Genomic DNA, 19,867 nt, shown 5'->3' with positions numbered 1-19,867 from the left:
GCGCCATGATTGTGTAAGACTGGCCACACATGGCCAGCATCGCCTACCCCCTGCGGCCAATACATGGCATCGACGCCATGTATGGAGACTTGGCTCCACTATCTACTTCTCAAAATAAATTATGACATTCTGGCTCAACCAAAACCTTCATTGGTTGATTATAAGGCCAATCTTTCGTTCTATAAAGCCTATTTTTTAAGGATCACGACCATCCTATGCAAAGGACACTAAAGGAATAATTTCATTCTTACAAAGAATCCAAGGGGATTCTGTGGATCGACTCAACCAACTTGCGGACTGCTTAGATGTTTTATGTTGTTGGTTGATATGTGGACACGCTGGTCACATGTCGCACTATCGTCCACTCGTAATGCTGCTTAAGATGAACTCCTAGCCCAAATCATATGGCTATGGGCTCACTACCCGGATCATCCCGTTCAGTCAATTCGACTTGAAAATGCTAGAGAGTTTACATAGAAAATTTTCGATGACTATTGCATTTCATCGGGTATTGATATCAAGTATCATATTCCCATGTACACACCCAATTGGTCTGGCGGAAAAGCCACCATTAAAAGACTACGATGGTAGCCCAGACTTTGGTAATGCGCACCAATATTTCCGCTTGGGTTATGCAATATCGCATACAGCTATGCTAATTCGTCTACGACTCATAGCAGCCACTCAACTTTTATTTGCGTTACAGCTAGTGACTGGGTTCGGGTCTAATATCTCGTACTTATGCATATTTAAGTGTGCGGTTTATGTGCCAATTGCGCCACCACAGCGCATCAACATGAGTCATTGCAACGAATGCATATATATATAAGTCCTCTACGTAGAACCCTTGACAGGCGATCTCTATTTCACTGGATTTGTGAATTGTCATTTTGATGAGACAGTCTTCCCGTCGTTAGGGGGAGATTAGAACGTCAATGTTCAACAGGAACGACAAGAATTGTCTCATCTTGATCCCCTAAAAGTGACGAGATCACATATACCTGCTGCAAACATGTCTGCAAGGATTAATGTCCCCACAAGAAGACATGGTGCCACCCAGAGAAGATGGGTACGGCACCACCACCATGGATGATGGTATGGTGACGCCACAAGGTGGCATAATGGCGTCATAGGCCATGGGTTCCGCTAGAGAGCGTAGGAGACCCATAGGTTCGATGGATTCTCGCCTTAAGAAGAGAGCGAGTTTGGCACAACTTGATCCATTGATCATTGATACTCAAAATCCGTCTCATGAGAATATTTTGGATTGTGGTTATGTCCAAGAGACATCGTTGGGGGACGCCTTAATGTTAGAACTAATTCCTGAGAATATAGAGATCTCTACGAACTACTCTAGTGTACATGAGGACGTGGAATTATTGAGACCAATGACATTGAACCTTACTCGGTTGAAGAATTCGAACGTAGAGAAAATTGGCATAAATGGAAAGATGTGATCCAGGTTGAATTGGATTCACTAACGAAGAGGAAGGACTTCGGGCCTGAAATGCCAACACCTCCTAACATAAAACCTGTTGACATTTATAGGTCTTCGTTAGATAGCGTGATGAGAAAAAGAGATGATAATCTCGCCTTATGGCGCAAGGCTTCTCACAAAACGCCCTAGAATCGACTACGAGAAGACATATTCTCTCGTAATGGATGTCATTGCACTCCACTACCTTGTCAGTTTGGTAGTTTCCAAATAACTGAACATGCAGCTTACAAATGTGGTCACTACGTATCTTTATGGGGATCTAGATACGGAATATAATGAAGGTTCTTGTGAACTTCATTTACCCAAGTCAAGTGGCTCTAGACCACGGAGCACGTTTGCAACGAGGTTGAAACGCTCACTAAAGTGACTACTTGATTGGGAAGGGATATGATGAACTATGCCCACGCGTTTCCATGACATGTTCCGGATTTACAATTATCGCGGTTTATGTTGATAAACATAATTGGAACCCTTGTGAGTTAAGGATAACCGCTGAACACCTGAAATCCGAGTTTGAGAGGAAGGACCTTGGGAGAACACGATTTTCTAGATTTAGAACTTGTATACCGTGTCAATAGGCATTTTGATAAAGTCAAAGATGCACTCCCATGGTCGTCTGTAGTCTTGGCCCTAAAAGGGATCCGTTTCGTGCCAAGGATGATGACGAAGACGTGTTAATAGCAGAAGTGCTTACTTTTGTACAATAGGCGATTATGCGCATTATTGTACTTAGCACAATACAAGACCGGACCCCTCAATTATTATGAACTTGTTGGCTGGATATAGCCCCGCACCAACGCAAAGCCATTGGACTGGTATAAAGACAATCTTTCGTTACTTAAAAGGGTACGATTGATATGGGCTTGTTTTATCCCTACAGAGAGAAAAGAAATAACGGAAGTGTAGGATCAGACTCCACAAGGCAAAATGCCACCTTCCGTGCTCCTCCTCTCCTCCATCAAAATGACAACGATGTCTTAATGGGTTTTGCTGATGTAGGGTATCTCTCTGACCCTCACAAAGGTCGCTCCCAAACGGATTATGTCTTTACCATGGGAAGCACTGCGATATTTTGGAGGTCTACAAAACAGACCCTTGTCGCTACTTCCTCAAATCATGCAGAGATTATTGCTTACATGAAGCTGTGCGAGAATGCATATCGCTAAGGTATATAGTTAGACAAATTCGAGGAACTTGTGGTTTGAAATCTACCACAGATGAACCTACATGCATTTATGAGGATAATGCAGCCTGTATTGAACAAATGAAATTAGGTTTCATCAAGGGCGACAACACCAAGCATATATCGCCTAAGTTCTTTTACAATCAGCAACAACAGGCACTTCTAAATATTGAAGTGAACCAAATCCGATCTGAGGATAATGTAGCGGACTTATTTACTAAGTCGTTACCAAAATCCACCTTCGAGAAACATGTGAAGAGCATCGGATTAAGGAAGTTATCTGAACTCCCATGATTGTAGTAATCAGGGGGAGATATGGACATCAGGGGGAGGTATGATGTCTACATGTTAGATCTCGAAGAGTGAATGACGTGTTGTGCTCTTTTTGTCCTTCAACCAGGGTTATTTTTGTCCCACAGGGTTTTTGTTACCTGGCAAGGTTGTTAACGAGGCAACAATCAAAGCGTCATCGCCAAGTTTGAGCGGCAGAAGGGGGGAGTGTTGAAGGATGTCGACATAATGTGTGCCTCTACAAACTAGGGTTTAGAGTTGTAATAAGAAAGTGTTCTAGGTATTCAATTGTATTCGGATTCTATTACCTTTTGTATACCTTGTAACTCCCTATTTAAAGGGCTCCTATTATCAATAATAAACACAATGACAATTCTCCTACAACAATTTATATTACAAATAATTATTTCGAGACAGTACGGAATTATCTTGGGATTGAAATTACAATATCATTTAATCCCATTATATTCGAGAGGAGACCATTTCTTCCAAAGGTATTGGTCTATTGTGCATAATGATGTTTGCCTGGCAGTCCGTACGGTGTTAGAAACAGGGCATCTTCCTATAGAATCCAACTTTACTCACTTGGTTCTGATCCCTAAAGTGAAGGAACCGAAAGTCGCTTCTGATTTGAGGCCTATTGCTTTATGTAATGTGGTGTATAAAATTGCTTCTAAAGTTCTAGCTAACAGATTAAAAGTGATCTTGCCTCATATTATATCACATTTGCACAGTGCTTTTGTTCCAAGTAGACTCATCTCAGACAACACACTTGTGGCCTCTGAGATTAATCATTTTATGAAAAAGCTGCGTGATCAGTCGGACGACTTTTTTTCCTTAAAGCTTGATATAAGCAAAGCTTATATGACAGACTTGAATGGGACTTTCTGGAAGCTATTTTGAGGAAGCTAGGGTTATGTAACAGATGGATTGATATTGTTCTCTGCTCAGTGAAATCTGTTAGCTACTCCTTGATTATTAATGGGGAACCTACGGGTTTCATAACCCCAACTAGGGGCATCAGGCAAGGAGACCCTCTTTCTCCTTACTTATTTATCTTGTGTGCTGAAGGTCTTTCTTCTCTGATTTCAAAGTCTGTAGAGCAAGGCTCCCTTAAAGGCCTCAAGATGAGTCCATCTGCTCCGATTATATATCATCTGCTATTTGCAGATGATAGCTTCTTGTTTGGGGAAGCTACTGAAGCTGATTGCACTCGTGTTAGATCAATTCTTGATATTTATGCCAGAGCATCAGGACAACAGATCAATGTGCAGAAAATTAGTGTGATGTTCAGCTCTAATGTGAGTTTGGAGACTCAATCTCATTTGACTTCCCTTCTGGAGGTGCAGTGTGTGCAGGATCATGGGCAGTATCTTGGTCTTCCTCTGCATGTGGGAAGATCCAAAACTGCAGCATTTGCATATTTGAAGGAAAGACTTACTAAGAAGCTTGTCAGTTGGCGGTCAAAAACTCTTAGTATCGCCGGAAAGGAAGTTCTGATTAAGGCAGTTGCCCAAGCTGTTCCCCAATATGTCATGAACTGTTATCTGTTGCCAAAGTCACTGTGTGATGATTTACAGCAATTATGTGCTCAATTCTTTTGGGGTACTACTGAGGAAAAAAAGAAAATTCATTGGCGTTCTTGGGAGAGGATGTGTCTTTCTAAGCAGGAGGGTGGTTTTAAGTGTCTACATGCTCACAATTTAGCAATGCTTGCTAAACAAGGATGGCACCTGATGTCCAACCAAACAAGGATGGCACCTGATGTCCAACCCTAACTCTCTTGTAAGTCGCCTTCTCAAGTCTATTTACTTTCCTAATGGTAATTTTTTAAGTGCTGATATGGGTGATAGACCTTCTTATGCCTGGAGAAGTATTATGGTGGCCAAACCGATTATCCAAGCTGGAGTTTTTTGGAAAATTGGGGATGGGCACAAGGTTAATATTTGGAATGAGGATTGGATTCCATCATGCCCTTCTTCCTCTTTACAGAAACCTCACGGCACAACTTTTGAATTTGTTTCTGATCTGATTGATTCAGTATCCAATACTTAGATAGAGCCGGCTTTGCATGCATGTTTTCCTCCTGAAATTGTTCCAAAAGTGTTGAGCATTCCTCTCAGTAGAAGAAGGGGGCAAGATATTGTTACCTGGAAGTTCAACAAAAAGGGTTTCTTTTCAGTCAAATCTGGTTATAGGGTGGCTAGGGATTTCTCTTTGGGTAATGTTCTAGCCTCTGGTTCTGGAGGAGATCCTTATGCTACATTATGGAGGGCCTTATGGAAGGCCAAAGTACCAGGTAAAGTCACGGTTTTTGGGTGGAGGGTTGCCCACAATCTACTGCCTACTAGAGCATCTTTGGCCCTGAAAGGATATGAACGGGAGATGAGGTGTTTACTGTGTTCTTTTCCTTGGGAAGACTTGGGACATGTTTATGTCAATGCCCTCTCGCCCAATCTATTTGGACTGCTTCTCCCTTCTTTTTTAATATTGATACTTCTAATCCTTCGCATGTTAAGGACTGGTTATTGGACAAGGCTAGCACTTTGTCTTCTTCGGAGTTTGATAAGCTGCTAGTTCTCATGTGGAGCTTATGGCGAAACCACAATGATCAATTGTGGAATGGGCATCATAGAACACGTTCCGCGCTAGTGGCTTCTGGCAGGAGTTGGTTGGAGGAGTTTATTCAAGTTTGTGCTGCTGGGAAGCCTACCTCATTGAGCCAGAAGGTTTCAAGGAACCGGTTTTAGAGCCCACCGCCTTCTGGTGTCATCAAAATGAACACGGATGGAGCCTTCCTTAATGGTATTTGCCATGGGGGTGTTGGTGGGGTATTGCGTGATGAGCACGGCAGTTTTTTGGCTGCTTTTTCAGGTAAAGTAGTGCAGTTCATTACGTCACCTCTTCACATTGAGTTACTAGCTATCAAGCATGGCATGCAGATGCTTCAACAGTTGGGAGTGACAAAGGTAAAAATTGAAAGTGATTGCCTTGTTGCTATACAATCTATTACTGATCAGGTTGGTGACCTTTCTCTACTAAGTAACATAGTAGATGACATCAAGGATTTATGTAAGTCCTTTCAGTCCATTGAATTTCTTCATGTGAATAGGCAAGCAAATTTTGTTGCTCATAGATTGGCTAGCCTTGGTTTTGAATCCTCTATTCAGGCCTAGTGGTTCACTTCTGCTCCGACTATTATCTCGGATGCCCTATTGTATGATCTAAATCATATTTGATGAATAAAATCATTGTTCATTGTTCAAAAAAAAAAATATTCGAGAGGAGACGGGACTATCCTGATCACTAAAAAAATAATAATGAACCCGACCCGTACCAGTGCAGAACGGAATCCGTCTCTTCGAAATTTCGGTATATATGCCCAACCCTAAGGAATATGTAAGCGTGGCAGATGCTTCATTATCTTTTACTGCTAAAATATATATTTGACCTGAGAGCCTCGTAATCTTAATCATTTCAAGCCTAATGTGGATGGTTCTCGCTCTTCTAGCTCTGGTAAATTATGCTGTGGCTAGTTTGGACTTTAACCATTCCCCTCTTGTCATTACCAAAGAAAGGACACCAATAAGACAGAGAATCTGCTCAAGTTCTGAAACTAATCAAATTCTAAGACTTCCATGAAGACCGAAATAATTTCAAAGCATGCATGATGGGTTGCTTAAATTACCAAAGAAAAGGACAGCAATAGAGATAGATGATGCTATGCTTACCAGCAGAGAGAAAGGAACCCTACAAAATAATTGTCTTGCTCGATTTCTGTGGATCTGGTCTTTTAATTTTGAAAACCTGTGGGAGGGTACTATGATACCACTACACCTATACAGATTAATAGATCAGTTAATTTGTGTGTGAACAGTATTTGTATGAGGTCAACACTCAACACCAAATCACATGGCCGCAGCCTGCAGGCAATGACATTATGGAAATTAGCTCCACAAACAAATACATATGGCCTGATAACAGATGATCCCCTAATCAAGTAATTAACCTGCATTCATTCATGCATGAGTATCAACTCTTCTTTGCGGGCATGACATATATATGCTCTGTATCTAGCTTATTATGAAATTTAGACGATCTGCATGCATATGTACGTGGGCTCAAGAAGCTTGATCCCACTGACATAACATTCTTGGCTCGCAGAGAAATCTAAGACCATGCAATTCATTAGTACACCCGAAATTTGTTCATTTCAAAACGTATTATCATCATCTGAGTTACTCATGAGCGGGGAATATCTATTCTTAATTCTAATCTGAATGTGATCAAAGCAATCATCAAATTCAGATTGAAAAATAATATTAAATTTGCTTATAATTATAGTTTATATAAGCGTATATCTTGCTACCGTTTTAATATGAGAAAGCATAATCAGTCACCGTACAGATGGACCCGGATCCTCTCCTAACCTAACTATCAACCTAAGCTACCTAAGTTTTTAAAGAGGTGCCACATGGATAATAGGAGATCCAATGGTCCACAACTAACTCACATAATTTTTCTCTCAATATTTTTAAATTTTATTTTGTCTTTTCCCAACCTTTCTCTTTTCTCTGTTCTTCATTCTCACTTTCGTTCTTTCTCTTCTTCTTTTTGTTCTTCTTTTCTTAATTACCAGACTTGGAATTGAAGGCTTTTCTTTTAATCGACAAGCAATTTCGACACAAACCTGAACCTTTTCTTCTTTTTGTTCTTCTTTTCTTAATTACCACTGCACGACCCACAATCACCACTAATTCTAAAACTCTATCAAAATTTCATAAAAAATCAAGAGCTTCCGTCAAATCCATATATGGAAACCCACTTGAGTATTGTTAAGGGTGCTGAGTGAATTTTGTTTCTTCTGGGTTTGATTGAATGTTATCAGAGTCTCCATGGCTCACGCTGATGCATGATCATCTGAGCACCAGCGCTTCTTCAATTGATTTTGGTCGAGTTCCAGTCCAAGATTCGAGCTTCTTCAATTTGTTTGATTAATTTTGGTTGGTTATATCCTCTTCATCTGAGCTTGTTCTTCATCCCTTGAATTTTGGGATCTGCATTTTGGATTGATCTTGCTTTTTCTGGGTCAATCACTGATAGTTTCAGTGAAAAGGAATTGGAATAGTGATCAGTACGAAGGAGTGAGATACAAAAGTAAGAATGAAAGATGTGCAGTGAAAGGAAAAAACAAAGCATGAGTTAGTTGTCAGCCATTGGATTCGATATCGACACGTGTCTTAATCTCTTTTAAAGCTTAGGTAGGTTAGGTAAAATAGAAGATCAGGAGAGGATCCTCTCCCCATACAGATTACCACCAGATGCGCTTCACGTACGTCGTAATCACAGTGAAATAATTATATGCACATTTAATAGGTGTGCAATGGCAGCCTATTATTAGTATATCGGGCTTAGGTAGCCTAAGGCTTTGATTGCCGTGACATAACTAACGGGTGTACAATGACAATCTATTATTATCACTTTGCATATTTGTAACGTTATTGGAAAAGGAGTTGTGAAACCATTGTACATGATCATTTCTCTTTGAACTTTAAAGTTTGATAAATCATTAGATTCCTCGTCATTTTTTTTCTCCGTAAGAAAATTGAGGCTAAAAAAGGTTACCAAGTAATAATGTTTGAAATAATAATCTCCAATTTGTTGACTAGATCCCCTTTTTGAAGTTTGTACTTGAATTTGTACAAAGTTGGTGAAATAATAATCTCCATAAAGAGCTACAAAGCGCTCTTAGTAATATTTAGTCGTTGTCCATGTTTACTTAATATTTGTAAGATTTTCTTTGCCAAGTATGAACCTTTTAAAGGGAATGTTGCCACTCACTAGTCACTATTGTAAACACATTGATATCACCCTTGTCTACAAAGTTGGACGGAGTCCTAAATTTGAATGGCACCCTTCTCGATCAAAGATAGAAAATTAATTAACGTTTATAAACATATTAAAGTTATCTCTTAACAATCTGGCAATGAATACCATGAAATTTTAATCTTTCCTCTGCCACAGTTAGAGAAACAAGATAAATCACACAAGGTTATGGGTATTTCTAAATGTACCCAGCAAATATCTATGACCCAGAAAATCAATTTAATATGAAAAGACAGTTGTATCCTTATACGAAATGACATTAAAAGTCATTGTAAATTAAGATAATAACAAAAGAAATCATAAAATTTGAAACTCATTATTCTATTTTTACCCAACAGTTCACTGTGTTTAAGTTGTTACGTTGTTTCTTCTGAAAAACTTCAAACCCAAATTTCACTTTTCATTATAATTGTCTCATCTCTCTAACAAAGTTGTGACTGCAATTTGTTGGAGGACTGGCTTGGGAGACCCAGAAGAAGACTATGAATCTTGAGCAGTTTGGTGACATCTTGGAGGCTGTTGTCATCACTGACAAGACCACTGGCAGATCCAAGGGCGTATTTATGCATATATGCATCTTATCCTTCTCTTCCATTCATCCATCTCTTCTTCAATTATTTTGTTTTGATATTGTTATCACACATATATATATATATATATATATATATATATATATATATATATATATACAGTCCGGCTACACTAAGGATGTCCTTAGTTTTTCTTAGGTACGAATTTCCGGTTTTCACCCACTTTCCGATCAAATTTTCACATCTTAACCGTTCAGTTTTTAGGCTCTAATGTATAGATCACCTCTGTAAAATTTCAGCCAAATTGGTGATCATTAAGGCATCCAAAACTGCAAATTACAACAATGTAAACGAACGGTTCCGGTTCGACAGATTCGGTTCGTTCGTGTAAATTGCAGTTTTGGACGCCTTAACGATCACCAAATTGGCTAAAATTTTGCAGAGGTGATCCATACATTAGGACCTAAAAACTGAACGGTTAAGATGTGAAAATGTGATCGGAAAGTGGGTGAAAACAGTAAATCTGTTCCATAAGAAAAACTAAGGACATCCTTAGTTTTTCTTAGGTACGGATTTACTGTTTTCACCCACTTTCTGATCAAATTTTCACATCTAAACTGTTCAGTTTTTAGGTTCTAATGTATAGATCACCTCTGCAAAATTTCAGCCAAATTGGTGATCATTAAGGCATCCAAAACTGCAAATTACAACAATGTAAACGAACGGTCCCGGTTCGACAGATTCGGTTCGTTCGTGTAAATTCACCAATTTGGCTGAAATTTTGCAGAGGTGATCTATACATTAGGACCTAAAAACTGAACGGTTAAGATGTGAAAATTTGATCGGAAAGTGGGTGAAAACAGTAAATCCGTTCCATAAGAAAAATTAAGGACATCCTTACCTGAGAAAAATCCTATATATATATATACACACACACACGGAGCGGTTCCAAAGAGGACGTCTGCACTGTTGTTAAAGTGCGGAGGTCGACGCTGCAGCTCGGCAGGGCTTGCCGGACGGACGCCAGGGGTTAGACGGACCGGTCTGCAGTCGGTGGAGTCGCCGGTGACGTGGTTGCAGTGCTGCCCAGAAACCTGAGACTCCGACCTCCTCCGACCTCGAACGCTGCCCAGAACCGTCCGGGATGCCTCCGGCCTCCGTCCGCCAAGCCCCGAGCCGCCGTCGCCGTCCGCACTTTAGCAAAGTGCGGACGTCTGCTTTGGAACGGGCCTATATATATATATATATATATATATATATATATATATATATATATATATTGTAAATATTACATTCATGGCTTCCTAATTGTTTTCTGCCAGATCTTTATGAACATATACATGATTATATTAATTAATTATGATATTAATCTTGGTTAATTTGTACTAGACTACTAGTAGCTAATTTAATGGTGTTTATTCGATCATATGATGGTATATATGGGTAGGTAACCTTTCGTGAAGCATAAGCAGCGATGAGTAGTGCTTGTGTCGACACTGCCCCAAAGACTTATTAAAGGTTTCGGTAGTTAGCCATCGAACTAATAGGAAGAGCGAAGGAGGTAGCGATGACGACGAACTCTAAGAGAGAAATTCTTGAGTTTGGGACTAGGTGTGGGTTTTGGATGTGAGTTTTGCTGGGTTTAATTAAAAGTGCGGGTATTATTGAAAAAGTTGCTAAGTGCAATTAGAAATTCTATCATTTTGCTGGGTGTAAAAAACTTACTGGGTCTAGTTATTGCTGGGTACATTTAGAAAGACCTAATGATATTATTTAGATAATAGCTAGTCAATTTCCAATCGGCCATAGTAATTGGGTGCTGCATAGACCAAGCCAGCAAGGTCATGAGAGGAAGGAGATATATATTTCAGGAATTTTCTTAGGTACCCGGGTGTTTGCTATACGCCCATTTTGTTTAAATATTTTAGACCATTGGATTAGTAATATATCTAATGGTCCAAAATATTTAAAATTTGGTAACTGGTTTAGTCCTTAGCAAATTACTATTAGTCAAATAGTTTTTTTTTTTTTTTGAATAAAGGAATTATCTTCATATAATAGAGACTCAATAGAGTTGATTACAATCGTAGTATAACACATCTAGAAAATAATTTTGGAGTGTTATCAAGCGATAAGAAAAATGTGCTAGCCTCAAGCCAGAGTGACCATTACATACCTTCCGCTGTTATCTAGGAACAGAACAAGAAGATGTGGTAGTACCGACGGTAGTACATAGAAATAGGTCCACTCATTGGACATCTTTTAGTACTAATCCAGAATATTCGCTGGAATCATAGCCGGTAAACAAAAGTGTATTTAGTTGAAACACTCCACCAGGATCCCAAATGCGAAACCCTAAAGCACCCGGGCGCATCAAATTGGGCCACACTTGGGCCCAAAACCAAAAAGCAGCCCCACCTGCTTTGGACACCTCAAACAAAGGCCTCTATTCTGATTTGGGCCTCCTAAATGATTTGGACACCCCACCAAAGATTGGCATCCCCTCACCGTTGGCCACCACACCAACATCCATTTCCGCCGCCGCATCTTGAGAACAGAGTTCAAGATCTTTTGCCACTACCACTGTTGATCGGAGCATATGCCATTTAGCGGCATTTGCACAATCTGAGCTCGCACTTAGCGCCCCTGCTTCACCTGCATATTGGACCCTAGTCTCCCAGCTTTGGGCAATCGAGTCATGACAATCCAGACGAAGACACGCAAAGCCGGTCGCTGCCACACTCATTGAACGGAGCATGAAACCTCTCCCAGCCGCTTGGCCTGCGTGTACCGATCCAAATGGCGTAGACTCTGCCCCTGACCCAGCTTGTCTTGGCCGGCCACCAGAGGCGTTCATACCACCATGATCTAAACTGCCACTCACCGCCGCCTCCAAAATCAGGTCGATGAAGAGATGATCGCCCCCTGACACAGTACTTGCTTCTCCCATCAAGATTTGGTCTGATTTGAGGCGAGCCCGACTTGGACGAATCCAAAAATCCCAATTTCATACCCATTCATCCTTGGGTCTCAACAGATCTGACCACCGATCATGCTCATTTACATCAACCATGTATCTCTGGCGCAAAGCAAACATGGGGATGCGAATATGAGAGCTAGATTTGGTGGTCGCCATACAAGATCGGCGTTGGAGGGCCATTAACAAGTGGCTTAGGAGAGAGACCGATGCCGGCCGCCATTGATGGAACGCAGAGTTCCAGAGTTTAGGGTTTGGGGAGAGTCGAGGTGACATAGAGTGCAACAGTTTATTTTGTTTGATGTCGATCAATCCATATTGATCAATATCAATTAAATATAATGCGGACATAATCGATTAGCTAGTATTAGATGAAAAATTCCTATTAGTCAAATAGTATTATTACTAATCAATTTTATAATTAGCCAATTAATGTTTTTTTTCAATTAACAATTTGGGTCTTTCTAAATGTACCCAGCAAATTTCTATATAGACCCAACAAGTTTTTTACACCCAACAAAATGATAGAATTTCTAATTGCACCCAGCAACTTTTTCAATAATACCCTTATTATTAATTAAACCTAGCAAAACTAGCTCCCAACAAATCTCATGCCCAAAACCCACACCCAGCAATCTCCTCCCTGAATTCGTTGTGGTCTGCACCCTTCACCCACTCTGATCTCCATCCACGATACTCTTTTGCTCTAAAACCTCTTAGCAGCTGGTTCATTTTTCTAAAATTTCCCAAATCTTTTCCCAAAAAATTAGTTTCCCTTTGGTCAAAGAAAGACGGAGAATTGTGCAAGTTATCTTTAAGAGCTTGGAATGTGGCTTAAATTTTAAGTTCAGATCATATTTGTGTTGATAGCATTTAAGGCCTCAGGTGACAATAGCATGGGCAATGATGTTGTGCCACCAATTTTACATGCGTCAATCTAATGGTAAGAATGTTGGAAGATAATTGCAACTGTAAGCATCTTTCTTGCTTGCAAAATACAATATACACGACGCCCTCTAACTGATGAACTTGATGAGTTATCTGATATGGTTCACAAATCGGATGTTTCAACCGGCAGCACCAGAATCTAAAATTTTTCTTGATATAACTTTTGCTGGGTTTAATAAAAAAGGTATTATTGGAAACTTTTTTTGGTGTACTTAGAACTTTTATAATTTTGCTGGGTGTACTTCGATATTTGCCGGGTACATTTAGAAATACCCTTAACAATTACACTATTGACAATTACGTTTTTTCCTTATTAAAAACAAAAGATTTCTAATCTAGGCTCATGGAATTAGTATTAATTAAATAGTTTTTATTACTAATTAATTATAGCATTAGTAGTTTCCTTAACCAAATATAATTCTTTTTACATGCATTTTACGACAACCACAACAATTAATGTAAAAATAGATAATCTTTGTTTTAGATGTAGTAACTATTTCACGTACAACTTGTTATTACTGTTTTTTGAACTAATTTATAAATGTTACCACAATGTGTTATCATATAGGTAAACCATTATATTTTGACTAAATGCACGTATGTTTTCATTGGTGTAATGAAGTTCTTCCTTGCGTAATTTAGGTAATATATTGTGTAATTTCCATTGTCGAGTTGTAATTATTTTCAATCGACACAATTTACCACAAACTACAACAATTGACGTAAAAACGATAATTTTTGTTCTAATTGTAATAATTACTCCACCTACAACCTATATACTAGTTTATGGACAATTTAACAAGTGTGACAACAAATTGTTGTCAGAGTTGTAAATCTTTATGTTTTTATCATTAATGAAATGATTACTTCAATGAGTATGCATTTTACCACTATCCACGGCAATTGATGTAAAAATGGTCATTTTTGTTCTTTTTGTAGTAATTACTCCACCTAAACTAATGTACTAGTTTATGGACAATTTAACAAGTGTGAAAACAAATTTGTCGTCAGAGTGGTAAATCTTTATGTTTTTATAATTAATGAAATGATTACTACAATGACTACACATTTTATCACAACCCACAACAATTGATGTAAAAGTGGTAACTTTTGTTCTATTTGTAGTAATTACTTGAAAAACTATATCATTTACAAGATTATCAACCATTTTACAATTCTGACAACATTTGTGTTGTGAACATGGTAAAATTAATATTAGAGCAAAAGATATGTAAGTACTCAGTATTGTAAGGAGGTTCTCCATTTGATAATCAATGTTATCCATTTGACAAAAGTTGTCCAACTATGATATTTACATCTTTGACCACTCAATTACAATAACCGCAATAAGTGTGGTCATGAGTCGTAATTTTAGTTCTACTAGGTGTAATTTATTATTTTGACATTTTTTATCACTTGTTTCTGAACAATATTACATTTTTTTAATCAAACCCAAATCGGGTGCTAATAAATTGCAACAAAAGCCAGAACAGGCCATTACATACCCTTCCGCTGTAGACAAGAAGATAGTGGTAGTACCCACAGTTCTACTAGGTGTAATTTATTATTTTGACATTTTTTATCACTTGTTTCTGAACAATATTACATTTTTTTAATCAAACCCAAATCGGGTGCTAATAAATTGCAACAAAAGCCAGAACAGGCCATTACATACCTGTTTGGACCCAAAATGAGCATTTTGGTTTGACAAAGCGTGTCTTGGAGAAATTGAGCCAATATCAGTGGCTCACATATATATTTTCGATAAGTTCAAAAATATATTATTAAGAGGCTAAATAAGGCCTACCAAACATGGAAATGAAAAATCAACTTTAGCACATTTTCCTACTTCGGCTAGGAGAAAGCGAGCTAGACAAGAAATGAGGGATGGCGGACTAACCATCCGAACTCCAAATGAGTTGAAACTTTCCAGATTAATTCTAGACATCCCATTGATCATTTCTTATGAAGAGTGCCAAAGCTCGTTCGGAGTGGAAAACCTTCAAACAAACAGTCCAATTTTCTGCAGAAGCAAAACTTGGAAACTGGACCTGTAAGAGGTCCAGCAGCATTTCCGGCCCAACCACATGGAAATAAATTCTGAAATTTTACCACAATAATCTACATTCATGGTGGATCATTTCATATGAATAAATCGAAGGTTGAATCTGAGTTCTTAGTGGAGATAAAAATTGAGGGATAAGGGAGCAGAAAATGACTTAAACCTAACAAATTCCATTAAGTGTTTAAGTATTCAAACCTAACATTCCATTAATGTTTAAGTGCTAAAACCTAACCCATTATGAGTTGTTTAAGGCCAAATAGTGTTGCTTGTTAGCCTATAAATAGAGGCTACAACATAGAACAATTCACTCATTCATACATCAAAACATCTCTAAGATGATCTAAGTTCTCTCTAGAGCAAACCTCTCTAAGAGCAACTCCTTTCCTTCTCTTTCTCTTATAGGTGATCACACTCTAAGTCGTAGTCTCCTCAGGAGCCGACTATCAGTGCCACCAAACCCTCTGTCAAAATGCTTCGGTCCTAGTCTCCTCGGGAGCCGACTTTAGTACCGCGACCACAACGGTTACGGAACCAGCCAAGCAAGGGTAACGCCCTAGCAACCCAGCCAAGCTAAAGTCACGCTTTAGCAAGTACTTCTCTCTACTTCCCGGTGATTTCGCTCTGCTTAACCTACAACGTTAAGTATCGACTTGGTGACACAAGACAAAGTCCTCCAGCACGAGGCACAAAGAATCCTGCGACGAGGTTGGTGCTCTCCTCGTCTACAGTCGCTCAAAAGAAGTCAGGTCAAGGGACACCCCCAACGACCGCACCCAAACGGTGCTGGCACACCCACGCAAGAAAAGAGACTGTTGACCAGCTGCAGCAAAATTGGAGCCAAACATTTTGGCACGCCCAGTGGGACTATACTAGAGTCTTTTTTCGTCATCATTGAGATGCCAGGGGAAAATCTTTACCAAAAGAAATTCCTAAAGTGAATTGATGGACAATGTTGCCACCATTGGCGATACCGCCATTAATGATGAGTTTATGCCTATTCCCATCCCAGAGGGGGCAAGCATTGATGAACAGCTCGCGATCATCATGGCCAACATCGAGAGGAATAAAGAAAAGCAAGCCAGGGACATGGCCATTTTGATCGCAAAAACAAAGCAGAGGTTTCGCGATTGGGACCTAGAAATTGAGCAGAACGCTCGAGAAGAGGTCATTTATGAGGCTGATTTGCCTATAGGTGGCAATCAACCTAATGGCCTCACTGGTGAATCACAGCCTTACATAGAGGCTACTTATGGAGAAGGTCATCAACAAGATTGTTCTTCTGACAATACAATTGTCGCTGAACAAATATCTGATTTCTCCACTGATCAAGCCAAATACGTGGCTACTGATCAGATGCATGGGGGGCAAGATGGAGCCCATGTTCATTCTGTTGATCACCAAAAGGAATTTCTTAAAAATTCTAATAGCCAAGCGGTGATTAAATATGATCTAGGCGACCTAATTGTTGTTTTTGAGGCTCTTGATCATGAGAATTCAAACCAACAAGTGGTCGTCTATAATGGTCAATCTGTGGCTAATTCTATGCCAACAAAGATACTTGGGGGGCAAGATTACTTCTCCTACGAGCCAAATTGCTTCCAATTCTTCGACGAGAAGTATCTTTGTTCTTTTCCTACAAGCTCTCACAGGAGGGATTTTTACCCTACAAATTTTGATACATCAGAGCTTGGAATGAAGCATAGATGGCCTCCCCCGTGGTTTTCTAGAGGTTAGCCAAACATGGTGATGCTAGCTTCTTTCTTTCTTTGCTTTTAATTTTCTGTTAATTTTTTCGTTTCTAGTTTTCTTTTAATAAATAAAAAAAAAAAAAAAAAAAAAGTTGAATTTGGTAAGGGTTTGTGAGTCATAACGGAATAGGTGAAGTCTCTTTTGTTAATATTGGCCTAAACTCCTTATTGGTGCCTAGTTCAGGTCCCTTAAGGTTAAGGGCGGCTTTTATTAACACTTGTTGAACTGTCTTCACACATATGACATTTCTCATCTTAGTAAGTATAGCCTATGTGAAATGGTGTCTAGAAAGGGGACAACGTTCATGACAGGTTCTTGAATCTAGAAGTGCGTGCAAATGGGCCTAAACCACTATGTGGGGGTAGCTCATGCCAAAATGGATTCTGCCTCTCTTGTTCGCCCTCCCCCACCTGGCCATTTCAGTAAGGTTGCCCAAAAGATTTGACAGAAAATTTGTGTCTAGGCGACTATACTTGGGCCGCATGTCTAAACCTTGATTCACATTGTCTTATTGAATTCAGCTACTTATTAAAAATTTATGGCTAAAAAAAAAAAAAAATAATAATAATAATAATAATAATAATAATAAGTCATAAATACAACTCTTAGGGGACAATTCTAAGTGTTCCTACACTCGCAAAGCTACTAAGCCGAGTCAGCGGCTCCAGAAACTTTTTCCAGCTTTACCCTCGCAGGAAAGGCTGAGCTCAAGGGAAATGTGAGAGCCACCACCGTGATCGCCACCTCCATCGGAAGTAGTCTTCATGTTGCCAAAGATGTCCTCACCATGCATGGGGAACAGAGGAAGGGTTTCAATCTCCATGTTCATAGATCCATAACCACCATAGTTCCCCATCTGCCCGTTAACAGCAATCATCACACCAGCAGAAGAAGCAGAAGCAGGTGCAGATGAATTGGCAACATTGTCATCACCAACAAGCCCTGATCTTTGCATGGGCACATGAACATCCGAAGTGGACTTCTTCTTCTGCTTCTCCCGAGCCCTTTGGTTCACGAACCAAAAATAGACGTTCTTGAACTCGATCTCGCCGTACCATTTCAGCTGGAGACAGATCCTCTGAATCTGCTCTATAGTTGGGGACCTAACTCCCTTATTGTAGAAAAGCTCCTTGAGGATTCTTATCTGATCTGTAGTGGGATTCCACCTGTTCCGCCCCCGCAGCATGTTAGCGCTACTCCCGACTGCTTTGTTGCTTCCTCCATCCTCGGTTGGTTGCTGGGTTTGTGGTTCCATTGGTGATGGGTTGAGAGAATGCAAGAATTGAAGAGTGATGATGATGAGTAATTAAGAAAGATTGCTGTTAGAAATATTCGAGTTGATGAAATGATTTCGGGATTGGAAATTTGGGTTTATAATGTGGAGGAAGATATAGGCATGCAAATATCCACCCTTGGATGGACGGTCAAAGAGGAGTCAAATCGATGTCAGTAAATCGAGATTAGTGATTCCAAATCTCGGGAAAAAAGGGACTAGCAGCATGTGAGGAGCGGTTTTTGAGGAGTTAGCTATTATTAAAGGATTAATAGCATGTGGGGAAACCGAACGGTTTTCGAGGAGGTAACTGTTCTTTTCACGAGATTATTTTTCACGACTGTTGTTTTTCAACGAGTGATTAGTGCCTTAAATCTCGGAAAAGAAGGAATTATTGGCGCTAAGAATTTTGAGTTGGGAGCCAGCAAGTGGATCCAAAAGATACATATTTTCTCAAAATCCTCACCGCGAGTCTCTTTTTTGACGCGGAGCATATTTTAAAAAGTTCATATTATTTTCAATATACAACTATAGGGGCCTATATTTGGGGCCTTGCGAGACACAATTATTGGCTTCTCACGAATATTTGGATATCAGGATAAGAAAATATTATTGTATTCATAAAGTGGCTTTGCGGCCAAAAGCAGTACATTCATTACAAAGCCAAAAGTGGCTAGAATACAAAACAGGAATCTTCGGATTATCTTCTGAATCTTTTCTCAAGTGGAAGCAGCTATGGAATCCAACGTCGGGTTGAGCCGCGCCCCTTTACATGGAAGCGGCAAAGGAATACAACATAGGCTTGGCCAACGCCATTATCCATGAGAAGGGGAGACTCCAGTGAAAGAAAATGGAGCCTCCAAGCCCCCTCAATTGGAAGCAGCTATGGAATCCAACGCAGGGTTGAGCCGCGCCATTATCTCCTGGAGGGGCAGAGAGTGAAGGAACCGAATATCAGCTTGAGTCTCTGCACCCCCTCTAGCCTTGGTAACCACCATTAGTTGGACGTGAAGTATAGGAACAGCCATTCTGTGGCTTGAACCCATTCCTTTAAAGAGTCCAGCCCTTCTCATCCCTCCAAGATTCTATCAAGAAGAGAAAGGGGGAGAAGGAGGTGAGAACCAAAGCCCCTTCCATCTGGAGGGCACAACACGGGCCAGGTCCAGAAGGAAGGAAACAGAGGAGGAAAGGCGAACCTCAGAGTGGCCGTCCTCCCTTTCTCCGTTTCGCTCCGTGTGTAGGATTATGACAAAGATGATCTCGCATGATCGTGGATCCCACACTCGGAGCCCCCTCGCGTTTCTAAACCAATCTGAAGCCTGGCATTGTTGTTACAGACTCCAGAAAGGACGAAACAAGGGGTTGCCTAAGATTACGCCATGAGGCCTAACTCAGGCTTAAGATTACGCCATAAAGCCTAAAATTTAGAGGCTAAAGGTCATTTCATGAGGGGAAGATTTGTGAAGA

Source organism: Rosa rugosa, chromosome 1, assembly GCF_958449725.1.
Source record: "Rosa rugosa chromosome 1, drRosRugo1.1, whole genome shotgun sequence".
NCBI classification, from domain to species: domain Eukaryota; kingdom Viridiplantae; phylum Streptophyta; class Magnoliopsida; order Rosales; family Rosaceae; genus Rosa; species Rosa rugosa.
Note: the sequence above shows the minus strand (reverse complement) of the source record.